This window comes from Rhinatrema bivittatum, chromosome 4 (assembly GCF_901001135.1).
Source record: "Rhinatrema bivittatum chromosome 4, aRhiBiv1.1, whole genome shotgun sequence".
NCBI classification, from domain to species: domain Eukaryota; kingdom Metazoa; phylum Chordata; class Amphibia; order Gymnophiona; family Rhinatrematidae; genus Rhinatrema; species Rhinatrema bivittatum.
Window position 1 is genome coordinate 71,407,731 of NC_042618.1, and position 14,700 is coordinate 71,422,430.

The 14,700-nt window shown below is 44.4% G+C and overlaps 1 protein-coding gene across 2 annotated transcripts in view; it reads right to left on the bottom strand.

The window, feature by feature from the left end:
* The window catches only part of GPR137C (G protein-coupled receptor 137C), a 120,413-nt gene that overhangs the window by 59,097 nt on the left and 46,616 nt on the right, over positions 1–14,700 (bottom strand). The gene's annotated exons all lie outside the window — the stretch shown is intronic.

Consider the following 14,700-nt stretch of genomic DNA (forward strand, 5'->3'; position numbering starts at 1 on the left):
GGGGCCATTTCCTCCCTGCGAAACAATCTAAGAATCTTGGGGTCATCACCCTCCGCTGCTGGCCCCAGATTGTCATCATTCCCCTGTGTAGCAGTCGTGTCCAAATCCACCTCCCGGCTCTCCAACAGCAGCACCCCTGGGTAGCAGCCTGTGAAGCCATACTAGGCAAACAGTCCCCTGACGGTTGATGTGTTCTGTGGCACAACTAAAGAGGGTCTGCAGTGGCCCAGACCAGAATGGTCCCGATCCAGACTCTGGGACCAAAGCGGGAGGTTCTCGACTACCCTGGGGGAACCCAGCAGTCCTGCTGTGCCAAAAAGGACCTTTACATCAAAAGTACAAACTCTGGCGAGAATGGAATCTGGCCAGTGAGGAGCAATTGGAGTCTCAGACTGACCTGCAGGTATGGGACTTTACCCCAGGTATCCCCTCCTGGTCCCCCCTTCCCTCAATAGGACCCAGGAGAACCAGGGAAGTGTGGGAGGATATCCTCAGTGGGCCTGACCGCTGGAGGATCCAAGACTGCCATGTTCCTGTGGTCAGAGTGTCAGGAGGCTGCACTGCAGGCATGATTAGGGAAATCTGAGGGTCCCTCCCCACCCAAGATTGATGCCGGAGACCCGCCGGGGTAAGGCCTGTTTAATTTCACTTACCCGCGGCCGCCGCCAGCGCCGACCACAAGACAGCCCCTGCCTCCCACAGCCGTCTCCTCGGCTGTCCCCTCCTCAACCAATCGGGGGGACAGCCCCGTTTGGTCTTTAAATTCAGACCGGCTCCTAGGTGCCGCGTGCCGAAGGAGTGCGATAAAGGGGCAGGCCCCTTTGTGCAGCCCCGGAGAGCAACCCAGAAATCTTTTCCTTTTTTCTATTTGAATCAGTGAATAGAACCCACAGATAACTGTCCCATACCCGAGCTCCCTCCGGCTCCCTTCTAACCAGGAACTCCTGCTCTCCTTACCTCTCACCCCTTCTTACACTCTACACTGCCTCAGCACCTCAATAAATATTTCCCCCTTACAATTATCATGCCCATGCTTGCTATCCCGATCATTTACAACCATCAGAGAAGCTTCTTAAAAAACCAAACCACACCCAACAATCTTCAAAAAAGACTTATCCCAATCTTGACCTCACCACTAAACCAATTTCTGGGCCTCACCCTACTCTCATTAAGCCTCCTTAATGCACAATCCCTGTCGAAAAAACTCACCTCCTCTACGACTATTTAATGGAAGCAAAACCGGACCTTTGCGTAATTACCGAAACCTGGCTGAAACCTGAAGACACAGCATTAATCAACCAACTCCCTACACTTTCCTATAACATCTTCTCTATCCCTAGAATTAAAAAAAAAAAAAAAAAAAAAGCGGCAGTCTGCTACTAGCTGCTAAAAAAGAACTAGGACTAAGCCTACAGTTCACAAACTTCTCAACCTCTCTTGAATTTGTGGTTTTTAAATCCAAACACCTACAAATCTGCCTCACGTATGCCCCTCCTGGAAGCCTAGAATCGGACCAGTCACCTTTAATTGAACTCATAACCAAGCACACCACCACAGATACCCCTGCTATAATTATGGGAGACTTCAACCTCCACGTGGACTCAATTCCTCAATCTTCCAATTGTGAAACCTTCACCACTCTTAAATTTATGGGATTTAAACAAATCATTAAAGAGCCGACACATGCTGGACTTAATCTTCATAAATGAATGCCTCACCACCCCCACAGCTATGACATGCTCTCCGGTCCCATGGTTGGATCATAGGTTGATCTCTGCAACTCTGAAGAACCTCCAACCCATCCTTCAACAGAGACAAAAAACAGCGATCCAATTCAGGAAATTATGCAACCCAGACATCCTAAGCTCACACCTATCCGCAGCATTAGACCATCTGGACCTCTCTGGTGCAGAGTCAGCTTCATCTTCCTGGATCAAGGAAGTAGCAGACACAACATGTCCATTAACCACTAAAACCCTTCACCCAAATGCCAACAGGAAACCTTGGTACACCCCACAACTAAAAACCCTCAAACAAGAGCTCAGAAACAGCGAACACCTATGGCGAAAAAAATCCATCAGCAACAAACCAGGAGGTGTATAAATCTCATGCACCGCTACAGGATATCCATCCTCCAAACAAAAAGATTTCTTCTCACGGAAAATACACAACTTCATTTTTGACCTGAAAGGGCTATTCTCACTCGTCTCGTCCCTTACCAAATCTTCCCCCACAACCATTCCGGACGATCAAGCGGCCAGCAAAGCTGTAGAACTTGCCACTTCAAGAAAAAAATCACCGATCTGATCACACCGGTAAAAACCTATACTGGTCCTAGTTATCCTCCCTCTTACTCGGCATATATCCAAACCACAAGCCTGGAAAACTTACAGCCGACTTCCTCCATCGAGATGAATCAGTCCTAAAGCTAAAACCTGCCTCACACCCCATGGATGCGTTCCCGTCTAATTTACTCATCTCCATTCCAAAAACTGTCGCCAAACCAATTGCAGAGATCATTAATTGTTCATTAATGCAAGGCATAGTTCCAGACCCCCTTAAACTCGCAATTCTAAAACCACTTCTAAAAAACCCAACCTGTCCCCAGACGAGCCGGCCAACTTCCACCCCATAGCGAACCTCCTTTATCTCCAAAATCTTAGAAAAAATAGTCAAGCAACTCACAGACTATTTAGATGACAAAATCCTAACCCACTTGCAGTTCGGTTTCCATAAAGCACTTAATCTGACACCATACTTCTGAATCTTGATAAAAACAACCCTGTCTTCTCATTCTCCTTTCTTTCAGCCGCATTCGATATGAACCACTCAATACTCTTGGATCGGCTAACTGACATCGGTATCAAAGGCACCGCGCACAGATGGTTCAAGTCATTCCTCCAACAGATTCTACAAAGTCAAGAACAATAAAGAATCTCATCCAGTCTGTTCCTCTCTGGGAGTTCCTCAGGGATCATCCTTATCCCCTACCCTCTTCAATATTTATCTTTTACCGCTTTGCCAACTCCTCTCCAAACTAAATCTAACCCATTACATATACAGAGACTACGTGCAAGTACTCATTCCAGTTAAGAAATCACTACAAATAACCCTAGACTTCTGGAACAACTGCCTTCAAGATAACAACCTCCTCACAAGCCTCAACTTAATCCTTAATACCAATAAAATGGAACTACTCAGTCTCACAAGACGACAACTATGCAGTTTCCAACATGCCCCCCACAAGGCAACCATCCTTCTCCCCTCAAGTCAGAAACCTCGGAGTCTTAATGGACAACCAACTGAACCTAAAAAGATTCAACACCACCACAAAGGAAGGCTTTTTTAAATTACAAGTTCTAAAATAGCTGAAACTACTCCTCCACTTCCAAGACTACCGTTCAGTTCTACAAGCAATTATCTTTTAAAAAATTGACTATTGCAATTCACTTCTACTCGGCCTTCCAGTGAACACCATTAAACCCTTACAGATGTTGCAAAACGCCTCAGCCAGGATATTGACTAAGACCAAAAGAGATCATATTACTCCCATCCTAATGAATCTGCATTGGCTCCCAATTAAATTCAGAATGTACAAAGTACTAACGATCCTACACAAAACCATTCACAATCTCATTCCACTGGAGCTCAATATCCCGTTTCAGCTACATTTACCCTCCAGACTGGTGAGATCTGCTTATAGAAATACCCTCTTTGCCCCACCCATTAAAACTTCAAGAAAACGAGCTCTATCCACTTCGGGCCCTGCGCAATGGAACTCGCTTCCACCAGAACTCCGGCTAGAACAATGCCATATTACCTTAAAAAAAAAAAAAAAAAAAAAAAAGAAAAAAAGACTCAAAACTTGGCTGTTATACCAACAGACTAGTACTCACAACTCGACAGATGATAAATCTAATTAAGCTCCGTTCTTACCCTTAGTTAATTCAATATTCACTCAGATCTTTAGCCAGTTCATCTCTGGCCCCACGAAAAATCCTATTTGTTACTTTGATCCTGTTCCATTGCTCCAAGTTTTTATCCCTGTTAAATGTAAAAGCATTCTTACATGCTAGTTATTATACTGTAAACCGAAATATGTAATTTGCTACATGAATTTCAGTATATAAAAGTGTTAAATATAAGATGCATGCCAAACAAAGACTGTGGTGATTTAGCTGTGTGGTAGCCACTCACCCCCTTTCCCATCGCGGTGCCAGAGCAGGAAAAAAACCCCCAAAAACAAACTACAGACTACCACGAATCCCTGATAAAAGGAGCCCCGAAAGACTGCTGGGGGGGGGGGGGGGGGGGTGTGTCCTCACTACTGCTACCTGCTCTCTGTAGGCTAATTTCAGGTTTTTTTTTGTTGTTTTTTTTTTTTTAAACAGTCTAAAACCCACACAGACTTTCTGCTCTAAACACTGAAGACAGTTGTCCAGCTCAATTCAGCAAGTTGAAAGGAGAGGAAAATGAGGCAAAAAGCCAATACAAAAAAAATAAAAAGTCCAGTCACTTGAGTGGCCTCGAGAAAGGGAGAGATCTGCACCACCAGATTTATACCCCACAGTAACCCCTGGATTGGGTGTACAAAAGGGTCACCAACCCTCACAGCCTGTCTGCCTCAACCAAAAAGAGTAGGGATCCCTCACGAGGAATGCTCAGTAACAAAAAGGGAAAAATACTGGACCAAACTGCAGGTTCTCTCATCAGCCACCAGCTGGAGACAAATACTAAGAAACCGTAGGTGGCATCAACATATATAAAGCAGTGTCAGTTTTACTTTCTCTGTCTCCATCTACTGGCATGGATGAATAAACCCAGGAGTCTGGACTTGATCTGGGTATGCACAGGGAATGAGAAATTTAGAGAATAACTGGACAGACTGAGTACACATCCATTCAGAGCTTTTATTAAAAAAAAAAAAAAAAAAAAAAAAAAAAGGACCGAGGTGGCTCACGAGACCATGCCCATACAGTTTTAGCAGGTTGATCCCATCACTGCTGACTGAAGGTGGTTTGATGCTCCTTAAATCAGATTTCCTGCACCTTGATGCTACATAAATTATCCCCTTCGCAGGGTACATCTGGCAGATGGTTGTGCACATTTATATAGGCCACTTGCTCACAACCACTCAAGTCTTCATGCTCCTATAGAAGCAGAAGTTCTGGCCAAAGTGTTGAACATTCCATATGCTGAGCAGTTAGACATCTCACATTCCACTGTATTTTTATTTTGTTTTTTTAAACTGCCTGACAGAACTAAGCATGCTCAGCCTTGGACTATTTTGTTTTAATTTTTGCAAAGCTATGTACAGTGCATTCCAAAAGTATTCAGACTCCTTCACTTTTTCCAGTTTGTTGTGTTACAGCCTTATTCTAAAATGAATGTGTTCTCTTCTCAATCCTACACACAATACCCCATAATGATAGTGAAAAATCAAGTTGGTAGAAATCTGTGCAGATTTAAACAAAACACACTGAAATAGTTTACATAATTCAGACCCTTAAGTACTTTTAGGCACCTTTTGTAGCAATTACAGCCTCAAATGTTTATGTATGATGCTATAATTTTGGCACACTTGGATTTGGGGGATTTTCTCCCATGCTTGGCAGATGCTCTCAAGTTGTCAGATTGGATAGGGAGCATTTTTAGGTCTCTCCAGAGATGTTTGATCAAGTTCAAATCTGCCCCTGAGTGGCCCTGCCACAGCCCATTCAGACTTGTCCCAAAGCCACTCTTGTGCTGTGGGTCCTTGTTCAGTTGTAAGGCAAATTGTTGCTCCAGTCTGAGATAAAAAGTGCTCTAGAGCAGGTTTTCAGCAAGGCTTTCTACTTTAGGTCAGGACAGAGGGAAAGAAAAAGGGAGCAGACTCCCAGTTCCTGCAGTTGAAACATCCCCACAGCATGCTGCTGCCACCACCATAGGGACAGTATTAAAAAAGGATTGGATAAGTTCTTGGACGAGAAGTCCATTGCCTGCTATTAAGTCGACTTAGATAATAACCACCGCTATTACTAGCAACGGTCACATGGAATAGACTTGCCAGGTTCTTATGGCCTGGATTGGCCACGGTTGGAAACAGGATGCTGGGCTTGATGGACCCTTGGTCTGACCCAGTATGGCATGTTCTTATGTAGTATTTTTAGGTGTTGAGCAGTGCCTGGTTTCCTCCAGATATGTCTGGTATTCAGGCCAGAGCTCAATCTTGTTTCAGACCAGAAAATCTTATTTCCCCTTGCTCTGAGTTCTCTAAGTGCCTTTTGGCAAAACTCCAAGCAGGCTGTCATGTAACTTTTACTGAGTGGCAGCTTCGGTCTGCAGCCCTCCACTAATCAAGCCTTTATGCTATAGTGGCCAGAGATTGTTGCCCTTCTGGAAGGTTCTCCCAACTCCACAACAAAACTCTGAAGCTCTATCAGTGACCATCAAGTTCTTGTCACCTCCCTGACCAAGGTCCTTCTCAGACTGTTCAGTTTGGGCAGGTAGTCAGCTCTAGAAAGTGCTGGTGGTTCTGAACTTTCATTTACGAATGGAGGCCATGGTGTTCTTCGGGACCTTCAATGCTGCATTTTTGTTCCCTTCCCTAGATCTATGCAGACAATCTTGTCCCAGAAGTCTACAGCCAATTCCTTCAACTTAATGGCTTTGATTTTGCTCTGACATGCAGTCAACTGAGAAATCTTATATAGATGAGTGTGCGCGTGCCTTTCCAAGTCATGTCCAATCAATTGGATTTACCACAGGTGGACTCAAATCAAGCTGGAGAAACAGATGATCAATAGAAACAGGATGCACCCGAGCTCAACATTTGAGTGTCATAGCAAAGGATCTGAATACTTTTGTGCAAGTTAAAACACCACATTACATTTACATTTCTATAAACCCGATTTCACTTTGTCATTATGGGTATTGTATGTAGATTGAGGAGGGAAAATTATCCATTTTAGAATAAGGCTGTAATGTAAAAATGTGAAAAAAATGAAGGGGTATGAATACTTTCTGAATGCACTGTAAATACTGCAATATGTACAATTGATAATTTGTAATCTGGGCACTAAGGATCCCTGAAAGATTTTCTGAATACATCCAATGCTATCTGATCCTTCCCAGGAGGCATGCCAGTCTTCATGTGTGCTCATCACGTTCTAATGCCAATTCCACCACATATACCACAAACTGTTCTACATGAAGGGCTCAAGCAGTGGTGGTGGTGGTGGGGGAGTCTAAGCTAAACGTTTTCAACTTGTATTTTGGCCCCAACAATTTCAGATGTCCAGTCACTCGACAAGTTTCAGGAAGAAGGGAAAAAGAATTGAGATGCAAAAGAAAAACAAATTAAAGCCAAAACAAAATACATGGAATATGGGACTGCACAAAGATGTGAGTGGCTTTGAAGAGAACCATCTGTCCTTTCACTTCTGCAGAAGAGAAGAGTAAGTTTGCTCACTATAAACCGTTTTCCATAGATAGATGAATTAGCCATGCTGTCTGGAACGTCCTCCATGCCACTAGGTGGCAGAGCTCTCAAAGCTGAAAACAGATCTTTGCCAGTGATGAGCACCTGTTTGCATGATGCCGTGCTGCCCCAAATCTCAGTCCGTATCAAAGCAAGACTAAATGCAAAGATAAAAGAACTGTCCGGGGAGGCGGGAGGGTCAGCATGGCTAATTCATCTGCTATCTACAGAAAACACTGCTTACGGTGAGCAAACTTTCCTGTAGATAAGCAGCATGAATTAGTCATGCTACCTGGGAGTCTCTAGCTGAAGTATTGCGCACATATAGCTGATGTGTCCATGATAAAAAGGAAAATGCACTCAAGACAATGATGTTGCTGTGTGCAGATGCGTTAGCCAAGAATTGTGTTTCTCAATTGTGCATCTCCTGCCATAAGCAGTAGTGGGAGGTGAGCAGCTATAGCAAGGACCCTGGGGCTGTGTCGCAAAGTGCCAGGATAGGTCTGTCATGGAAATGATCCAGAGAAGCAAACTGTATGGATGTGGAGCATGGACAGGGTCTGTGAATACTGTCATGAGCAGAAAAGAATGCAGCTCAAGGGCTAGTACAAGAGCATGAAAATGAAGATTGGGAGACATGGGCATTCAGATAAACAAGACTAGAGCTGTAGGACTCTAGTTGGAAGGAGTGTAATGTCTCAAGAAGCGACAGTTTGGTTACACTCAGTAAATGGAGCTTAAGATTTTTGAAAAAACACAGGAGGGTGATTGGCTAATGTGGAAGCCGAAAGGTATTTGTATGAAGGAAGGAAGGATGCTTAACCTTGTGTCCGAAGGAGGTGAGGGTGACAAAACGTGCAGCTTCCAGGTAAGGAACATTAGACGACAAGTGTCTAGTGGGTCTTCTGATGGAAGCATGAATTTGCTCCAGCACTTTGTTTATGCGCCATGGAAAGATACAAAAAATATATCTCTCTCGGTCCAGGACTAGAGAGGTAGGATTCTTGACATGAACCTGGAGGCTAGAGGGTCCAGAGATTGGCTCCAGATTGAACATAAGAAAAACTTCATACTGGGTCAGACCAAGGGTCCATCAAGCCCAGCATCCTGTTTCCAACAGTGGCCAATCCAGGCCATAAGAACCTGGCAAGTACCCAAAAACTAAGTCTATGCCATGTTACTGTTGCTAATGGCAGTGTCTATTCTCTAAGTGAACATAATAGCAGGCAATGGACTTCTCCTCCAAGAACTCATCCAATCCTCTTTTAAACACAGCTATACCAACTGCACCAACCACATCCTCTGGCAACAAATTCCAGAGTTCAACTGTGCGCTGAGTAAAAAAGAACTTTCTCCGATTAGTTTTAAATGTGCCCCATAGTCCTCCTACCATCCGAAAGAGCAAACAACCGATTCACATCCACCTGTTCTAGACCTCTCATGATCTCAAACACCTCCATCATATCCCCCCCTCAGTCGTCTCCTCTCCAAACTGAAAAGTCCCAACCTCTTTAGTCTTTCCTCATAGGGGAGTTGTTCCATTCCCCTCATCATTCTGGTAGCCCTTCTCTGTACCCTCTCCATCGCAATCATATCTTTCTTGAGATGCGGCGACCAGAACTGTACACAGTATTCAAGGTGCGGTCTCACCATGGAGCGATACAGAGGCATTATGACATTTTCCGTTTTATTCACCATTCCCTTTCTAATAATTCCCAACATAGTTTGCTTTTCTGACTGCAGCAGCACACTGTACCGACGATTTCAATGTGTTACCCACTATGACACCTAGATCTCTTTCTTGGGTTGTAGCACCTAATATGGAACCCAACATTGTGTAATTATAGCATGGGTTATTTTTCCCTATATGCATCACCTTGCACTTATCCACATTAAATTTCATCTGCCATTTGGATGCCCAATTTTCCAGTCTCACAAGGTCTTCCTGCAATTTATCACAATCTGCTTGTGATTTAACTACTCTGAACAATTTAGTGTCATCTGCAAATTTGATTCTCACTCGTCGTATTTCTTTCCAGATCATTTATAAATAAATTGAACAGTAAGGGTCCCAATACAGATCCCTGAGGCACTCTACTGTATACTCCCTTCCACTGAGAAAATTGCCCATTTAATCCTACTCTGTTTCCTGTCTTTTAGCCAGTTTGCAATCCACAAAAGGACATCGCCACCTATCCCATGACTTTTACTTTTCCTAGAAGCCTCTCATGAGGAACTTTGTCAAACGCCTTCTGAAAATCCAAGTATACTATATCTACCGGTTCACCTTTATCCACATGTTTAACTCTTTCAAAAAAGTGAAGCAGATTTGTGAGGCAAGACTTGCCCTGGGTAAAGCCATGCTGACTGTTCCATTAAACCATGTCTTTCTATATGTTCTGTGATTTTGATGTTTAGGACACTTTCCACTATTTTTCCTGGCACTGAAGTCAGGCTAACCGGTCTGTAGTTTCCTGGATCACCCCTGGAGCCCTTTTTAAATATTGGGGTTACATTTGCTATCCTCCAGTCTTCAGGTACAATTGATGATTTTAATGATAGGTTACAAATTTTTACTAATAGGTCTGAAATTTCATTTTTTAGTTCCTTCAGAACTCTGGGGTGTATACTATCCGGTCCAGGTGATTTACTACTCTTCAGTTTGTCAATCAGGCCTACCACATCTTCTAGGTTCACTGTGATTTGATTCAGTCCATCTGAATCATTGCCCATGAAAACCTTCTCCATTACGGGTACCTCCCCAACATCCTCTTCAGTAAACACCGAAGCAAAGAAATCATTTAATCTTTCCGCGATGGCCTTATCTTCTCTAAGTGCCCCTTTAACCCCTCAATCATCTAACGGTCCAACTGACTCCCTCACAGGCTTTCTGCTTCGGATATATTTTAAAAAGTTTTTACTGTGAGTTTTTGCCTCTACAGCAAACTTCTTTTCAAATTCTCTTAGCCTGTCTTATCAATGTCTTACATTTAACTTGCCAATGTTTATGCTTTATCCTATTTTCTTCTGTTGGATCCTTCTTCCAATTTTTGAATGAAGATATTTTGGCTAAAATAGCTTCTTTCACCTCTCCTTTTAACCATGCAGGTAATCGTTTTGCCTTCTTTCCACTTTTCTTAATGTGTGGAATACATCTGGACTGTGCTTCTAGTATGGTATTTAACAATGACCACGCCTCTTGGACATTTTTTACTTTTGTAGCTGCTCCTTTCAGTTTTTTTCTAACAATTTCTTATTTTATCAAAGTTTCCCTTTTGAAAGTTTAGCACGAGAGCCTTGGATTTGCACACTGTTCCTTTTCCAGTCATTAAATCAAATTTGATCATATTATGATCACTATTGCCAAGCGGCCCCACCACCGTTACCTCTCTCACCAAGTCCTGTGCTCCACTGAGAATTAGATCTAAAAATGCTCCCTCTCTCGTCTGTTCCTGAACCAATTGCTCCATAAAGCTATCATTTATTCCATCCAGGAACATTATCTCTCTAGCGTGACCCGATGATACATTTAACCAGTCTATATTGGGGTAATTGAAGTCTCCCATTATTACTGCACTACCAATTTGGTTAGCTTCCCTAATTTCTCTTAGCATTTCACCAATTTGGTTTGAAAGATTGGTAGGGGTATGGCCCTGAGGCATACCTGAACTGGCCAGAGGGTTCTGGCAAAGGAGAAGGAGGAACTCAAGACGTCATGGTGAGTAGGTTTGCGCCATACTGAGCACTAAGGTGCAGCACCTCTTGCCCCACCAGTTGATATGAGCAGAGTAGGCCTTGGAATGAGATCAGACGAATTCTTGCTGAGGAGATAACCCAGAGCTGGGATCAGATTCATGCAATGGGTGGAAGAGGAGATCACCACTTGAGTATCGGTTGGCCACAAATAACTGAATTAAGAAATTTGGTTTGTGGTATCTGCAATGCAGCAATGGACTGTGCAGGGAAGGCTGTTCATGGGAGTGACTTCCCTTCAGTCTGAGGAATGCAACTTGTGGTAGCCAGCATGCAGTGAGGCACTGCCTGTAAACAAGGTTGAGTATACTGTTCTGCTCAGTTGCAAAGAGGCCAAGATTCCAAGCACAGAAACAAAACCTATATTTTTTTGTATGCCCTGAAGTTATTAGTTATGGGCAGAAGCAGGTAGATGGATCTGCTTCCCCTTCGAGGACTTCTATAGATGTTTTGCAGGGCAGTAGGAACCTGACAGAACTCCAATGGTGAAGTAGAAATTGAAATCTAGTTTCGTTAGACCAGAGAACATCCATGGGTGTGTGCTTGAATGTCTGAAGAGAAAGCTGGGGGCTCAAAGATCTAGGCAAGTCGCATGTCATGCTGGTTTTCAAGTGGACGACAGACCCTGAATCCATAGTTGGGCGAGAAAAAGGGGAACTCCACTCTCTGGTAGGAGTGCACCACCCTGGACAGAGGGCGTGGGGGTGTCTGAGGTAAGGCCACTGGCATAGACAATGCGGTCAGTCAGTACTCCAATCTCTGTGCCTGCTGGGAGGGAGTGAGACTGGTGTGGAGGAAGGATGGGAAGAACTGACTTGGTCCTTAGGTTGCACTGTGGATGATGTACATGTAGTCGCATGCCCTGTGACAGAGAATGGAGAGGATTTGTCAGGCGCAGGTCAGTGGTGGTTTCTTAGGTATGAGCAGTTTGCACTGTACAGGCATGAGCTTCAGAAGGCAGGCTCTATCCTGAATGGGCACCAGGAGCCTCTGAGCTGCAAGGCATGGGTGGATTGCATATGGAAATTTTCATAAGAGATTAGTAAGCCTAGATTGACCTGTCAAGAATAGTGTTATGGGAAGATTGACCAATACACCCTGTGAGCCAGTGTCCACCCATAAGTCGTTTAGGAAAGGAAACATGACTGGATCCCATGTCGACAACTGTGCCAGTGCTACCATAGAACTCATGGTGACAAAACCCCTGGTGCAGAGAATCCATTCTATGTTAGGTATCTGCTGATTGAGGCTATTGTAGTTTTCGTGAACAGAGAAGCTAGGGGAGCAACCCCTGGCGAGGGCACTGAATTTACCAATGTGGGAGGAGATTATCAATCTCCCGCAACAGCAGCCTGTAGTGTGGATTGCGGTGTGTAGGCAGATCTGGTGTGGAACAAAGGAAGTTGAGGGAGTGCACCCTGGTGGCAATGCTGGCGAAGCGGAAGGCCTCAGGAGGATCATGACCACTCATCTGAGTGGGAAAAATGTCTTTCAAACTGACATTCTTTGTGGGTGGGACCCCACAGAGGTAATATCCGGCATGCCCATTGATAACTGACAGGATCCAACCACACTGGTAGAAATACCCGGTCGCGGCGTGTCAGGGAGTCTGATGTAGTAGGAAGTGTAGATACATAGAACCTGAGCTACAGAAAAATTTTTTTTACTGTCACTGAGGAGAGAAAGATCTGTGTGCTGATGAGATGGTACTGCCACTGCTCTGCAAATGAAGGTTGAAGACAACCCTGTTGGAATTATGGACTGAAAAAACCCCTACAAAAAACAGCCATTTAAGATGACCTGGATAGGAAAAGGTAGTCTGGGAATGATTTTGATGAAACTGAGGGGGCTGACAAGACATGTCCCCCACTTTCCACCTCTTTAGGTGGACAACCCTGGTTTTTTTTTTGCCAGTCTATCTGTAATAAGAATGTCATAAGGACAAGGATGGTTCACCTATCAAAGTCACAAATGTCCCTGAAAGTAAGCCCAGTGACTTGTAAGGGCATTGGTAGTGAATTCAGTCGCAATGCCCAACACATCAATAAAAATAAGACAGCATCGTGAAGTCCCTTCCTCTGCCCTGCAGTGTCCACAGGGCTTTGCGCTCTGGGACAGAGGCTCCTGAGACTGGGAACATCCATGGAAGACCATGCCACACATGTGTTGCTAGAACCTTGTGTGCAATATAGTGGATTGGAGAATCCTCCAATTGAAGGAGTCAAGACATATCACCCTTACTGGGTGGTGTTTTGGACGGAGGCTAGATTTTTGCTTTTTGTTTGAATTGCTTATCCCTGATGACAGATGTTTGAGGGAATTAGAGTTTGGAGCACCTGATGTCTGTGCACACAATGTGAGATCCATGTGAAAGAAGGGCCACAGTCCCCAGAAGGGGCTCCCAGGACTTGTATCGCAGAGTAGGCTCTGGCGTGTTGAAAGAAAAAATGTTTAAGGATCTCAAACATCTGTTGAGTGAATAGGGATGTCAGAGTCCCCAGCTCGAGGATGTGTGCCCAGATCTTCAGGATGTTTGTGAGACTGATTTCTCGATGGATGGACCAGTCACCCAGTGGTTCAGCAGGGTCCAAGGGGCACCCAGTTTCCATGGATAGGAGTGTCTGCAGGAGAAGGCACAATGTCTCATGTTAGAGAAGTCATGTGGGGAACCCTGTCCACTGGAGGTGACATGGCCAAGGCTCAGAGCCCCTTGGGTACACTGAAGCCAGTGGCACATTGCCATCCCAGCCCCATGGGAATAGGATGTCCTCTGCAAGCCATACCTGGCCTTCATGGAAGGGCTCTTGAGCTCCAACCCATGTCAGTGGTTGAAGAGAAGGTTTTTTTTTTTTTTTTTTGAGAGTTGGAAGGACCTATGGTTGCCTGTGCACTGCAGGTATCCAGAGGCAGTGAGGAAAATTGACATGCCAGAACCTGGCATTCAGTGGGTCCCTTGTTCAGATGCCTCCACATTGGCATCGTGCTGTGGAGACATGTTGGCATGCTCTTGCCTGTGCAGCCTGATGCACCGATCAACTGGAGGGCATGTCTGTGCATTGGTGATGGATGCCTCAGTGCTTTTGTGCTGGCAGGTGCATTGGTAATTCGACCATGCATCAGTGCCTTGGCATGAATTGTGTGTCGATATAACGTGTCAACGCCATTTTCAATTCCTTTTTGTTGCCCCCAGATCTCTCCATTGGTGCCAGCCCAGAACTGGAAGGTCCACAGAGAAGGTCCCATGGTAAGGATCTTGTTGTGGCTGGGGGGCCAGAGAAGATTACATACTCCTCCCTAGGGCAGTCCTTGATACTGTTTGACAGTTTCAGAGGATGGTTCCCCCCCTCTGATTTGTCATTTTTAAGGTTGAAAATTTTTTTATTTTTTTTTTTTTAAACACACTGAGGAGAAAAATCTATTGACTTCTGTCAATATCAGTTTTGATTGAATTCCTGTCACTCAGAGGATGTTCTGTCTTATGTCTCTTC